Below are 15,364 nucleotides of genomic sequence, written 5' to 3'. Positions count from 1 at the left end.
ATAACCTGTTATGAAAGGGCATCGTGCACAATAATTACCAAATTACAATATTCACTGTACGTAACCTAATCTGTTTATGTTCTCTTATCTGCTTTTCTACTAAAAAAAACATAATTTCAATTCTAAATTTTAAATTTTAAATTTTACATTTTAAATCTTCTAATTTAACAAATGTACTGCTAATTCCTCGTCCTTATTAAGTCCTTCAGGTTCCATAGTGTTACATTCAATAATTAAACGAGATTCTAATTTTCTTAATTCTAATGTTCTGTTGCCACCTCTAGGATTTAACACTATTTTGTCCAGAACCACAACTTTCAAATCATTGACTTTATTGCCATAATATTCTCTAAAGTGTCTAGCTACCGGACAAGATTTATCCTCATTCTTTATGGCTCTCATATGTTCCAATACCTGTTTCTTTGCCATATGTATGGTACTCCCAATATAAAATTTATCACAAGGGCATTTCAAAGCATAAACACAGTAATCAGAGCGACATGATACATGTTTTCTAATCTTAAATGGTTTTAAATTACCCTTAAATCTAATTTCTTTGCAATTTTCACTATGTCTACAAGCTTTACATTTCCCACAGATAAAAAACCTTGAATCGTCTTTTTATCCTGTGCTGGAATCAAACATTGGCATAATGTATCCTTTAAGGATCTACACCTTTTGAAAGTAAAAGTCAGATAATCATTAATTGCATTGGCTAAACACTCATCTGTTTGTAATACTGGCCAATACTTGTTGAACACTCTCTTAATTTCCCATGTCTTATCACGATATGTCGTGATAAATCTAACTTGATTCTTTTCTTGTGTGTTTGTCTTCTCTATGTTCTTCTCTGAAATAACCTGAACCTGAAATAACCTCTCTCCCTGAACCTTTTAATCATAATACTTGCTTCCTTATCAAACATAGTATCCAAACTACAATTTCTCCTAGGCCTCAGAAACTCACCATAAGGAATACTCTGAATTAAGTTATTCTGGTGATAGCTAGTAGCATGAAGTAGGCTGTTTCCAGCCGTCTCTTTTCTAAATAGCTCACATTCTAACTTGTTATTTATCACACTTACTTTTACATCCAAGAATATAAGCCCCGAGGGGTGTATTCCGCTGCTAAACTTAAGATTAAAAAAATTATTATTCAAAGTTGTAACAAATTCAGTGGCCGATTCCCTACTCCCCTTCCAAATGCAGAAAATGTCATCTATAAATCTCACCCAAAGAACTATCTGATCTTCAAAATCCATCATATGCCTTATTACCTGTTCCTCCCACCAACCCAGGTATAAACCTGCGTAACCGGGAGCAAAGCAAGTACCCATCGCAGTCCCTTGACACTGTTGATACAATGTATTTTCAAAAATAAAGAAATTGTTAGTTAGACACATATAAACCATATCTAACAGCATCTCCGTATGTAAAAGGTATGACAGGGACCTTGCTCTCAAGACGTGTCTTAGGGCATTAATCCCTTCATGATGGGGTATGCATGTATATAAGCTCGTAACATCCAAGCTCATAAATAGAAAGTCATCTTCCCAAATAATTCCATCTGTTGTCCTTAAAAATCTGTAGTATCTTTAATATAAGAGGGCAATGCTTCCACAAAAGGAAGTAAGAAAAAATCAACATATTTGGAGATATTTTCAAAGAGGCTACCAATTGATGATACTATTGGTCTGCCTGGGGGATCTACCGCATTCTTATGTACTTTTGGTAAAAAATATATAGCTGCCGTCTTTGAAAACTCCACTTTCAAAAACTGCTATTCCTCCCATTCTATAAGTCCTTGATATTTCCATTCCTCCAGTTTCTCAAATATATGTATATATGTATACATATATATCAGTATTTTTGTATTGTGATCCATTCTGGGAGGAGTAGAGTCTTCTTTCACAGAATGTCAGACTAAATAAGGTACTGTAACATGAGACAACTATTTTTCAGAAACCAGCATGCTCCTAGGGAACAGCAAGTCGTTTCACTGTTGAGATTTTTCTGTTTCGATCATCACCCACCAAATTCTTAGAGACTGTGGGGGTCATTCTGACCCCGGCGGTAATTACCGCCATGGCGGAGGTTGGCGGTAGCACCGCCAACAGGCCGGCGGTGCTCTGCCGGGCATTCTGACCGCGGCGGTACAGCCGCGGCCAGAAGCGGAAAGCCGGCGGTGTACCGCCGACTTTCCGCTGCCCGTCAGAATCCTCCATGGCGGCGGAGCGCGCTCCACCGCCATGGGGATTCTGACACCCCCTACCGCCATCCTGTTCCTGGCGGTTCTCCCGCCAGGAACAGGATGGTGGTAGGGGGTGCCGCGGGGCCCCTGGGGGCCCCTGCCGTGCCCATGCCACTGGCATGGGCACGGCAGGGGCCCCCGTAAGAGGGCCCCACAACGTATTTCAGTGTCTGCTTAGCAGACACTGAAATACGCGACGGGTGCAACTGCACCCGTCGCACCTTCCCACTCCGCCGGCTCAATTCTGAGCCGGCATCCTAGTGGGAAGGTTGATTTGCCCTGGGCTGGCGGGCGGTCTTTTGGAGGCCGCCCGCCAGCCCCGGGCAAATCTCAGAATCACCGCCGCGGTCTTTTGACCGCGGTGCGGTGTTCTGACGGCGGTACCTTGGCGGACGGCCTCCGCCGTCCGCCAAGGTCAGAATGACCGCCTGTATTTCTGTATTTTCCTCACTTCCATTCATCAGCACCATTTTATGAAATTATATTGTTCCTTCCCCTACTGTCTCTCATGGGTACCTGCCTTCTCATGTGAAATGTTTAGTAAAAATCTGTGTTCATTTATTTTTCGTGCTATAAATGTTTTGGGGCATATTTATAGTCTGTTTGCGCCAAATGTGTGTCAAAATTCGGTGCAAACTGTGCACCATATTTAATCTTTGACGCCCGAGCCCGCAAATGCCAAAATCCTGCCATGTGCGGCATTTTCTGGATGCAGGAAACCACCTTGCGTTAATGACATGCAAGGTAGGTGTTCCCATCCAAAAAATGACTTAAACACCCGTGCGCCTTATTTATGCTACCGCGCAAAAATGATGCGCGGCGGTAGGCGGAGTCAGAAAATGACGCACAACCCGATTTGTGTAAAAAAACGCCTGGGTCAGGGCAGGCGTTAAAATGGGGCAAATACACCACTTCTTAAGGGAAACACACAGAAGCAACAGCAGAGCTCCAAAAGGAAGACATGGAGGTGCTTTTCATCCAGCATGCACGCAGACGCAGAGCACAGGAACAACAACAACAGCTTCCACAATACCAGTAGGGACCCCAAAGGCAAAGCAGAAGGCAGGAGAGGATATTCTGCACCAGGACAACCCTTATGGGACTCTGCCAACAAGACATCATTCAGAGGTACAGGCTCAACTGGCAAGCCATTCAGCAGCTGCTGCGCAACATTGAGCCACAGTTCGCACCCAGCTTTCAGACACCCCGCACCATTCCACCAGAAACCAAGCTGCTAGCTGTAGTACACATGTTAGCAAGTGGCTCCTTCCAAACCTCTGGCGCCCTGGTTGCTGGGATCTCACAGCCATCGTTCTCTGCCTTCCTACCCAAGGTACTGGATGCCATCATCTCACTCACACCCGCCACATCTGCTTCCCCATCACACAGCAGAAGCAGCAGGAGACAAAACAGGGGTTTTACCTAATTAATGGCTTCCCACACGTCCTTGGTGCCATTGACTGCACACATGTCCGAATTGTGCCACCTGGTGCAACCGAACATCTATACTGCAACAGGAAGCACACACACTCCATCAATGTGCAGGCCATTGTCGATCACCAGGGATTGATCACCAACATCGTGGTAAAGTATCCTTAGAGTGTACATGATTCATTCATCTTCCGTCACTGCACCATCAATCAACCAGGATGGACGATATGGAAATGGACTACTTGTTGGTAAGTACAGAAACCTACTTATATACACACTGCACAGCAACCCTCTAGGACACACAACACATACACCACGACATTGACATGTGGACAGGAACACACTGAGGTTGTGACACCGCTAGGCATGTTTCATATCTTCACCCAATGGGAGACACACCTAGGGACAAATGACCGTTCCAAATAACAGCTGATGCCACTCCACAGACACAAGGGAACAATGAAAAAACAACACAATGACAAACACATGGCCCCAACTGGCAGTACATCTGGGAAGAAGAAACTTTCAATATCACATCAATAACACTCAATCTGAAACCCTTCAAATCAATACGTACTGTGCAAGGGGTGTGTAATGTTTTTAGCAGCAGGTCAAACACCATGACACACATAGCATGATGAGTAGTACAATGAAGGTCATGTGCAATCATTGAGGCCGTTCCAATATCTCACATCACTCCTGCTCTCACATTGCCCACTACCAAGAAGAAAGTGGACTGTGCGAAGAACACATCTTGATGGGACAATATTGAAAGTTCACATTCCTACACTTACACATAGCGACAAATTAACACACACACAACAGATGTACTGCCAGACGGAGCTACTGAAACTCTGAATGACAATCTCACACCCAAGTTAGCCATCAGAACCTGCACATGTTCAGTAGTATAGGAACACATAACAACCTTAGTCGACTTGGCAAGGGCAGAGAAATAGGTCTGCAGTGAACTTGTCACACATGTGAAACCAGTGTATAGTCAATTGTTAACACATCAGTGCTCACAACGTATGGAGATGTTTTGCACAATGTCACCTTGCCAAATCAAAGGGTCTCACAGATGCTTAAATTAATCTATTGCATATGTCAAATTGTATGGAATGTCCAGGGTACATAGATGCAACCGTGTTACCACCACTGTCGAATTGATTTTGTGTATGTAAATATTATCTCACCCCCAGTTAAGACACAGGGACACCTGTATCACAATTCACAATGCAAGGGAGTACACACTCTACTGCAACTCTCCAAAAATACTGCTGACATCTGGCCAACAGCCAAACACCCGTTCATATAAGGAAACAACCCAATGCTGATGGTACATCCTAGAAGCCTAGCAATCGACAAAATAACACAAACACCAATGAGTCACAGACAACACAAGAGAACTACTGCCATGCAAGGTGATATTTATGGGGCAAGCTACATCAACATGTTCTCACTCATTTTCTCTTTCAGCTGATCAGGGGTATGGGATCCAGTGGGTAGTGGTAGTTTGGGTATAGTTGGGTTGTGTTAGTTGTTTTTTTGCCTTTTTCCTGTCCTACTTTCTCTCTATTCTCCTTTTTTCCCATTTATCCCCTCTTTATTTTTCTCACATAATGTTGGGTAGGCCTCGCCTGGGCAGGAAGGGAGAGGAGGAGCTGGGTGGGTTCATTTGGCTGGTGTGCCATTTCCAACCCCTGAAGATTGAGGCAGGTGGTCGTGTGATCCAAGGTTATCACACAGAGGCACGGAGGCTCCGGTGGGCAAAGGTGTTGCACCATCTGCAGAGGATATATAACACACCACAAATGACCACCAGCTGAAGCACCGCTGGGCTGACCTTGTATCCAGGGAGCAAGATCTGCTGGACCACCTGGGCATTGTGATTGGTGGCCTTGTTGGTAAGTACAAATCAGGGTAATGTGCACGTTTATATGCTCTGTAGTGACAGTAGCTGATTTTTTCATAATCTGCCGGCAATGTTTTTGAACATGTGGAATGCTAGTGAAACATACAGGGCCATATTTCTACTTTGTTAGCACCACAATTGCGAGCTGTTTTGAAGCAAGAGCGGCGCAAACTTCAAAAATACAATTGTATGTAGTAAGTTTGTTCCACATTTGTGTCAAACAGCAACACAAATGTGGTGCAAAGGATGTTTAGATATGGGCCACAGTTGCCTGTGAAGTGTAGAAATTTCCGACATATTACCGTAATTTGTTGACGCAACAGCTACACTAACTTAATAAACACAACAGTAGCCAGACTATTAGTGCAGCCTTCACGTCAATTGATGATGGCAATGTGGCACAAACATATGTTTCATGTGTGGTCGGTGAGTGTGTCAGGAAACAGATCATGGAAATTCTGAACATTTTCATAAATGTTGTGTCCCTCCATTTTTTTCAGATACATGTCTGAACTGGATTTGGACACATACGTAACAAGTTATAGCTGCACTCAGCTAACATCTTAGACTGATATTTGGAGTTTGTAGTGCCACATTTCAATTAGGGTGGCTGGCATAAGGTATGCACATCGGTTCATATCTCTATGGTTGGTGCAACTCACCATAGCTGTGGCACATCAATTGAAGAAAATGATACAAATTGAGGGGTAACAACTGTCCCTGGCCCTCTGTACATTGTACCTGTGTGTCTAAAATTAGTCTTAGTCACAATGTCTGGGTGACTGGTATTGCAGTCCTCATGGAAAGTGGCTTTGGATGTCTATCATGTATACACATGATGAGAGGAATACACTCCATGATTTTGTCTGCTCACTAATGAAGGAGCATGTTTGCCACAACATGATAGTTCGGGCCACTGCATGTGTGCATATATGTGTGTATCACTCACTGGAGTCCCTGGATCTGTACATGTTTGCAGTGGTATGTAGGATGCAGTATCATCATGTCTGAGAGGCTTTACTTTCTGAGTTCACATTACACATAGTATTTGTTTTTTGAATTGTTGTACAGTGCACAGACATTGAGCACATTTCTCCCTTCCATGCCTTACAGGTTGACCAGCACCCTACACTATTGGAGAGGTGGGTCGATTTGCGGACCCAGACATCTCCAGTAAGTGTTGATATTTATGTTCTGTGTTGTGTTAGCTGATGATGTGTGATTGACTCCTGTGTGTTGGACCCATAGCAAGGTGTGATGCGCTAGTCAATCATTTGTTTTGTTCCATGAATGGAAGATCATTTTATCAGCATGTTTGAGTTGACCGATCCTTGTCGTATTGTCATAATTAGGGATTCTAGATCAGTCCTGTAGGCACGGCAATGTGAATAGGGATGAGTCATGTGGATAAAACTTGAATCTGAAAAAGTGGCAGTGGACCATATTAGTGAATTAGTCTGCCAGTCAGACCCTGATTCTCACAGAATAGGGATGCCAAAGTGTTAGCCACAGACTTCAGCTTCCCTATTCACTAATGGGCATGTTTGACTGTATGTTAAACCTCATAGCTGCATGTAGCTCCACATGTAGTGCTACGAGTATGAGGCACTTGAGTACAATGGCCTAGGTGTGCATGCAGCTCATGGCCAGAGGTGTGTTTGCATCTATCTGTTTGTTGTAAGTCATGGCTTAATGGTAGTAACTGATGTTGACAAAGGTATGCATTTCCAAAGATAAGTGTTGATGGTATTGTCCATGATTTAGGTGTATCCCTATTTGGAGTTCCTCCTTACCTGTGGTGTGCTGCCCAAACCCATGTAAAGCTTTCCAAAGCTTCCTGGGTGTCCTTGTTGTTAGAAAGTATTAGTTGTTTGTCCACCCCCTCAGACACAGGCATAGGATTGGGAATAGAGTACCTAGGACTGATGATCCAAGTTTGGTACACAGACATGTAAATCAGTAAATCACTTGTCCAAACCTAGGGTACCCACTCATGATTAGCACATGCTTTCTATACTGGCAAGTCCATTTACAACTCACAGATCTGGTGGCCCTAGATTGCCATCCAGTACGTAGAAATTTGTTGGCCTGGCACTGGTGGAGGATATGCAGCATGATTTTTACCTGACAACTGGCAGAACTATGATGCCAAATTCATTCCAGTTGTTACCCATCTTGTAGGGTTTGGATGTCCTATTTGATGATAGGACATTTCTAGACTGGCTTGCCATGTACTTCCTCAGGGACTGTCAGTGATCTGTATGATGATATTGGCTGTTACAGATACATTAGATGTAATGTCTGATTTACTTCTTGTGCCATTTCACACAATGAAGTACCTAATGTTTGGTTTTCTATTTGTGCTCACAGCTGCAAATATGACTCTCATCCAGATTCGGGAGTTTCAATGCCGGGCAATGCAATACCGCCACATTCTTGATGTTGAGTCTGGGTACCGCAACATGGCAGAAAGATATCGCCATGAAAGACCCTCCAGGGCGTGGAGGGCATTTGCACAAGGGGTACCCTCCATGTCTACCACAGCCACCACCACTAGCACCACCACTACCAGGCAGGTGGTACCAACAGCAGCTGGGACCTTTGCCGGACCATCAACTGCAACAGCTCCAGGAGCAGTCACAACACCACCTGCCCCGCAGCCTACAGACATTGCCCCGACAGGGGCCCATACTTCCTCAGCTGGCACCCAGACCACCCCTGCTGCATCCATAGACCCTGCAGCTTTTGCAGAGATGCAAAGGAAATTGGACCGTGTCCTAAGAAAGATGACCAGACTGCAGCAGGAGGTGACACAGGTCAACCGGCGGATGCGTGCCATTAAAAAGACCCTGAGGAGGGCCAACCTGTAGGCATGAATGTGGACATGATTCCCTCCCCTCCCTCCTCTTTCCTGGTTCTTAAACTTAGTGGGTTTAGGGGGCTTGGTGTTAGGTTAATATAGGCTGTTAGTTTAGTTAGTAGTAGTGGGTGGGGGGTGGATGTTTCAGAGTCTTTCTACAGTTTTTTATTATGTGTGTGGGTGGGTGGGGTGCAATGTTGGGGTTTTGGTGTTTTAAAAAAAAAATAACAAAACAAAATTCCAAAAATAATTTACAAAAAAATATATATTTGTTTAGTATAAGATAGTACGTGTTTAGGTTAGTATCTGTTGTCCTCCATGTGTCCCGTCTTATAAGGGGGGTGGGGGTTTGATGTTTAGATCGTTTCATTAAATGTGATAAGTAAGTTTAGCTTAGGTTAGTTAGGGACAGTTGTGGGTAATGTGTAGTTAGAGTAGATTAGGTTCGGTAAGGTGTTTCCCCTAGTTTTAACTTCTGTTTTTACTCTTTAAGAAAGATGTAGGTAACCCTTTACAGTATGTCTCAAATGCTAGTAGATCAGGACCTTGCCATGAGTGAACAGTATCTCTTTTGTATTAACTTTTGTGTCCCATGCTGCAACCATATCCCAACTGAGCTGATACATTGGCAGCTACCCCAAAGCTACTTAGCTAAGATTCAGCCATTCATTGCACCCACCACTCAGGGTTACTATGGATCCCAAAGTGTGGTTATTTGGTGATGTATGTTTTCAATGTCACATACTGTGCTACCAGAATTGTTATTGGGGACACTGTGTTAAGTCTGCCTGCATCCTGATGTCCAAGCAATTCCTTATAAGGTGAGTGGTAGTATGCTCTTTTGTAGTGTAGTGTACATAACTCACACATATCAATTGTTACAATGTGCAGCATGGTTACTTATTTGTATGGAAACTCATACACATCCCTTCATGCAGTTTGGTGTGTGTTAGGTTTAAATTGGGGCAAATGTCAAATACAAATGTTTTTACTTTCAGCAACAATTGAAGGCAGTTTTTCTGGCTTAGACATCCCTTGAGGAAATGTTATTCTTTCCAACACAGCATTTTACAGTATAGTGTCTATTTCCCTCAGATTTAACCCTCAAGAAGGGCAGATGATAGTACAATCCAGGCCACTGTGTATAGTTATCAGCCCACATTATTTCAGGGCAGTTGTATTGACAATCTATAATCATTGACAGGAGGCAAACATCACTGATCTACCGCACAGTTGATGTGTCACATTACACAGAGACAAAGTGGTTGTGTAAGTGCTATTTAATTTAAAAGTGCAGTAGTGCTATATGTACATTGTCCATGATTGTGAGTCCATTATTGTGACATCTTCCAGACACATGTGCAAAAGGACATGTCATTGGACATGCTGGGGTGAAGTGTCAGACAGTGCAGAGGGACAGGATTTGCCAATGAGTTAGTGAGAGACAATCACCAGGCAGGGTGACAAGATAAACAGTGGGTTGCAGAACAGTGCTTGAGTACAGTTGTTGCAAGACTGGCATGTTACAAAGCACAGGACCTTGGTAATATGTGGCCATGTTGCAGGGACTAGTGTTACCGGGTACTCTTACGTGTAAAGGTGATCTGTTCCACGTCTTCATCTTCTGATGTGTGTGTAGTCTCCTCAGCCCTTGGTGGTGGTGGTTGTGAAGTGGCAACACACAACTCAGTGTTTGAAGATGTGGAGTCAGACATCCTGGTAGCTGCTACCTGTGGGGGTCTTAAAGGCAGTATTGCAGCAAGGAGGATCTGCTGGTTCTTAAGCATAGCAGCCACATCACGGTGGTCGGCAGCCAGGTCAGCCCTGAGGGGTTCCATGTTGCATTTGTGCACGCATTGAAAGGATTGCTATTGTAGGTCAACTGTATTACGGCTGTGCTGATTTCCTTCAACCTTTTTTCTACTTTCTGCAAGATAGTTGTTCGCCCTTGCATAGCTGCTGCCTGTTCTTCAGTTGACATCATGCACGAACGCACCCCCTCCAGGCTGGCTGCCATATTTTGCATCCCCACCCGCACCTCCTTGGCCAGCTCCCGCTGTACTCCAGCTACAGTTCTCTCAAAGCTGGTGCCAGTGTCGTCAGAGTCCTCAGCTGTGTTGGAGCCGGCAGGTCGTACAATTGGTGTTGTGAGTGGGTCCTCTGTGATGGCTGCTAGTACTGTGCTCCTCCTTGTGACTGAAGGTGGGGTCTGGAGGGTTCCAAGGACCTCTTGGAGGGTCTGCTGGCTCATGTATGTCAGCTCGTCATCCATGTCATCAGGGTAGTCCTGGACAGGCATGTCCGCACGAGATCCATCGCCCTCTGCAATGAGATATGATACAATTAGTGTGTCAGTGTTCTGGGCTTTGTAATGTGACATGCCTGCCTTCCGATTATTTTCACATTGTGATCTTGGTTCCTGTTCATTGTTCCTGTCTTTCAGATTGGCTTTCTCCCAGGCCTATGCTCCACCTGTATGTCACATGTATTGTGGTCAGTTAGTGGACTTGTCAGCATCATATCCTCTAGGTATTGGTTCTGGGCAAATTGCGAATTGCCACCTTCTATTCCTACTCAACCCTCCATCTACTTCCATTCTCATGGTGAGGCCTTTCACTGGCTGTGGGTGCTCTGATGGCACTAGCACCACACGTAACAATCTGGACCTGCCCCAGTCTCTCATCTTTCACATCCACCTATATGTAGTTGAGATGTAGCATATACTATGTATAGCATTGTTATGGCACGATATGGATGTCAGCATTGGTAATGTGAACTGCTGATTGTGAGAAATGTGTGGTACATTGGATTGCACTGATAGTCATAGCAGTGTCCTATTTCCTCCTCTGACTGTGCTGGTGTATTTCTGTGAACAGTTATATGTGTCCTCCCCCTGAATGCTGTTGTCTGGGCAGTATCACATTTGGGATGTTGCATGGTGTCATTGGAGCTATAGTGACCCAGGCACAGGGTGGACCCTGACATATGCAGAATGAGTATGACATTATTGCTGTGTACCTCCAAATGGTCATGAAAATGGGTGAAGTTTGTGGCAACTTTTGGCAATCACATTTGACAGGATTGGAACATTTGTATTGACTTCAGGGGATTAATAACGCTGTCATCCTGAACCCTCTAATTTGTGTGTGTTTGATCCATGGGGTCGTTAATGCCATTAGATACTTGACCTGCACACACAGCAGAGGTGGTAGTTGCAACTGTTGTCAATGTTACATTCCACTTGCAGGTATGGCAGAGGTTGTTAATTGGGCCCTAGTTAATTTAGGGAGTATACTGACTGACATGTCACGGGCTACCAGTTTTATGTTGTACCCTGCCCTTCTGGCCTGGCTTAACCTTTGCAACATCCTTGGCATGGCAGCATACCCCCATGCAAAGGCTGTTTGTGTTGTGTAGTGGTGTGCTCCAGGTTTCCTCTGAACGGTCCATGCCCCCGTACCGTGCTCCTTTACCCATGCCACTCGCTGAATATCATGACTTCCATGCATTGTGTAGTGGGTAGGTCCCCACCCCTGGTTGTAGTTAACAATTAGGCATTTTAGTTCCCCATGCGATTTACCCTGCATGTGTGTTGTCTCCTGGTAGTCTGCGCTGTCCTGTCCGTGAATCCCTGTGACAATCTCCTCAGGGATGACGGCTGCCACCATCTCCTCCATGTGGTCCAGGGACTCCTGTGGTGCTGGACTCCCACCTCCAGTCTGCAGTGCTGCCTTCCTGTTCCTGGCCATTTTTTCCTTGGTCCTGCGCTTGCAGTCATGCCAGCGTTTCTTGCACTCAATGACTGTTCTGCGTACATCTGCCACACATTTGATCAACAATTTGTTGCCATATTGCCTCTCTCCTACTAATTGGCAACTTTGAGGTGACAAACAGCTGGTGCTGGTGTTCCGTCACCTCTTTCACCAGAATTTCCTGTTCCTCTGCACTGAAGCAACACTTTCTTTTCTTCTTCTCACTGTCCTGGGTCTTGTGTGGGTCCTCCTGACTGGTTCCTGGTCTGTTGTCATCTTCCTGGGGTCTGTGAAAGCTCCTGGGATCCATTTTGGCTCTCCTCTGCACAAATTGCTGTGTTTGCAGCGCATTTTGATGCTTTTACGTCAAAAAACGCCACATATCCGGTTTGCGGTGCCGTAAACCGGCTCACAGTCATTTCCGCTGTGTTAACGTCGTTTTCCTTTACGACGTGAAGCTGCAGGTTGAGTAAAAAAAAAAGACTCCCACCTGTGGTTTGCGCTGCAGTGCATCAAAGTATAAATTTGACGCCCGCACGGCGCAAAGAAATGGCGTTAGCCGGCGGTAATATTTTTGACGCAAAACTGCGTCGGCACAGTTTTGCGTCAAAAAGTATAAATATGGGCCTTTGTTTTTATTTTTTAAAGTAAGATCAATAGTTACATCAGGTGCACCAGATTACAAACACTGATATTTTTAAATTATTCCTCATTAAGGGGTGAGTTCAAGCCAAGTGGAAAGCAATGGTTGTCTACCCTCGCCTCAAAAAAGCAATCTTAATGCCATAGTTGTTGTCAGTTATTGACGACTGGCCTTATTACCTATACTTAAAAAGTCCTACAAGAATGTGCGGTAGTCTAACTCTCTAACTTCTTAGATCCAATAGAGTGCCTAACCCAGAGCACCTAGGCATCGGTTCTGTGAGAGGAACATAGTTGCCTCTAATAATGACCTGAAATAAGTTAGACATAGCAAACAATCAATTTATGTGACAGCCCTGATATTACTCAATATGTCTGTGACCATCCCTTGCTTAGCATAAGACTTGAAGAAGCTTGCATTTCCAGAACAGCTGGAAGGTGGTTTGCTTCTTTTTTTTCTGCTGGTCTGCACCCAGACACCACCCCCATTACTGTTCAGATCTGAAACTCACATGGTCAGATGTGGAGTTCCACAGGGCTCTTCCTTGATGCCTCTTTTATTTAATGTGTATGTGAGACCTCTCCTTGTGATCGTTACGAATCAGTGTCGCACCACACTAATCTATGGTGATTACATCCGACTCTCAGATCAGCTGTACGAATAATCCTGTGTCTTCCTTGTCAACCTTAATGACTGTTTGACTGACAACTTATACTGGGTAAGCTGCATAAGGGCATGCTAGTAACGCCAATGCCAGCAACCAATGTTAAATCTCTTGGGGCTTCAATAAAAACTTAACTGCACAGATTAATGCTGTCACTTCATCATTTCCACATCTGAAGAATGCTTGGAAAAGTTGTTCCTTTCGCTGCATTACAGCCCATGATGCCAAAATAATTTCAGTGAGTGCTCATTTTTTAATTGGTTATTGTAATTGTTAGTGTCTGCCCGAGTTTTTACTGCCAAGGAACATCTCCATGCTTTGAATGGCCAGTGGTTTGTCGGAAGGTTAACTATGTAAGCTGGCAAAATTATAAGTCCTGCCCATTAAACATCGATTTATATTTGAAGCTCTTTTGTGTTATGCACAGATATCGGCTCTCATTCTGAGTCTGGTGGTCAAAGACCACCAGCCTCGCCATAGAGGACCTTCCGCCGCAGAGCCGGCGGTAAGGACCGCCACAGTAAGAGTTTTAGGGCTTGCAGAATTCAAGCCTCCACAACCCGCATGGCCTGCCCATGTGATTACACTACCGCACTACCACCTCCAACCCGGCAGCAGGCCTCAGCCTGCCGGGCGGATTACGAGGCTACAAATCGCCAGGCTTTCCATGGTGGTCACCCCGCCATGAAAACCCTGGCAGTCACTCATCTGGCGACAGGAGTCTTCATTCCTGTTGCCGGCACATGCATGCACACATGTCCCTATACATGCCCACATCCCCCAACCCATCCACACCCTCCCAAACACCCCCCACCATTTCACACACACATGCATTCACATACATACCCATTCAGCATATGCATACATGCACACAGACAACCCCACTCACTCACATTCATCCACATAGACACCCCCATACACGCACACATACATGCACACACACATTCACATTCACTTGCATACATGCATGCATTCACCACCCTTCTCCCACTTCCGCAGACACACACGCACCAACAGACACAGACACTCTATGCCCCCTTTCGGATGCCCACCTACCTTCTCCGTCGAGGAGGATGTCCTGGAGGGGATGGGTCCTGGTGGTCTTCCATCCCCAGCACCACCATGCCAACAGGACTCCTCCAAGCCATTTTGCGGCTTGTTATACGGCGGGCGGAGTCCTGCTGATAATGCACCCGCCACTGCACCGCAGACCGCCAGCATAACTGCTGGCAACTTTCCACCACAGAGATGGCAGACTGCTGCCAGCACTCGTAGTATGGCAGTTTGCAGACTGCCAGCAATGGTGGTATGGTGGCAGGTTTGGCTTTGGCGGTCAGGGAATAGACTGCCAAAGCCAGAAAGAGAGCCATAGTGTAGACTCTATGTTTTGTTGCTGGAGATAAAGAGTTACAAGATGCAGGGCAGCAAGTCATCAACCACAATTCTCAAAATCCTTAAAAGCTGAGGATAGTAGCAAGGATCTGACTAGTTCATCCAGAAGATAATTCACTGTGATATTTGGTCCCTTAAAGGATCACTGAAATAATAGTGATTACAACAATATTGTGATGCACAATTTTGCGTTCAAAATAAAAAGAACCCAAATATTGTTTTCCTATACTTATAATGGTAAGTACAAACATATCTAAAAAAAAGAGTTTCAAACTAATATTGTGTAAAAAAAGAAAAAAATATATAACTTTTCAATGTATATAGTTTAAAATAGTCAATCATAAAAATTTTATGATGTACCGTTAATTTGTCGATTACATACAATTAAGTAACATTTAATAGTAAATATAAATATTTACTTATATAAACATATATGTATATATATATATGTGGTTGT

The sequence above is a fragment of the Pleurodeles waltl genome, chromosome 5, assembly GCF_031143425.1.
Source record: "Pleurodeles waltl isolate 20211129_DDA chromosome 5, aPleWal1.hap1.20221129, whole genome shotgun sequence".
Lineage (NCBI taxonomy): Eukaryota > Metazoa > Chordata > Amphibia > Caudata > Salamandridae > Pleurodeles > Pleurodeles waltl.
The sequence above is the reverse complement of the archived record's forward strand: the minus strand, read 5'-3'. Positions refer to the sequence as shown.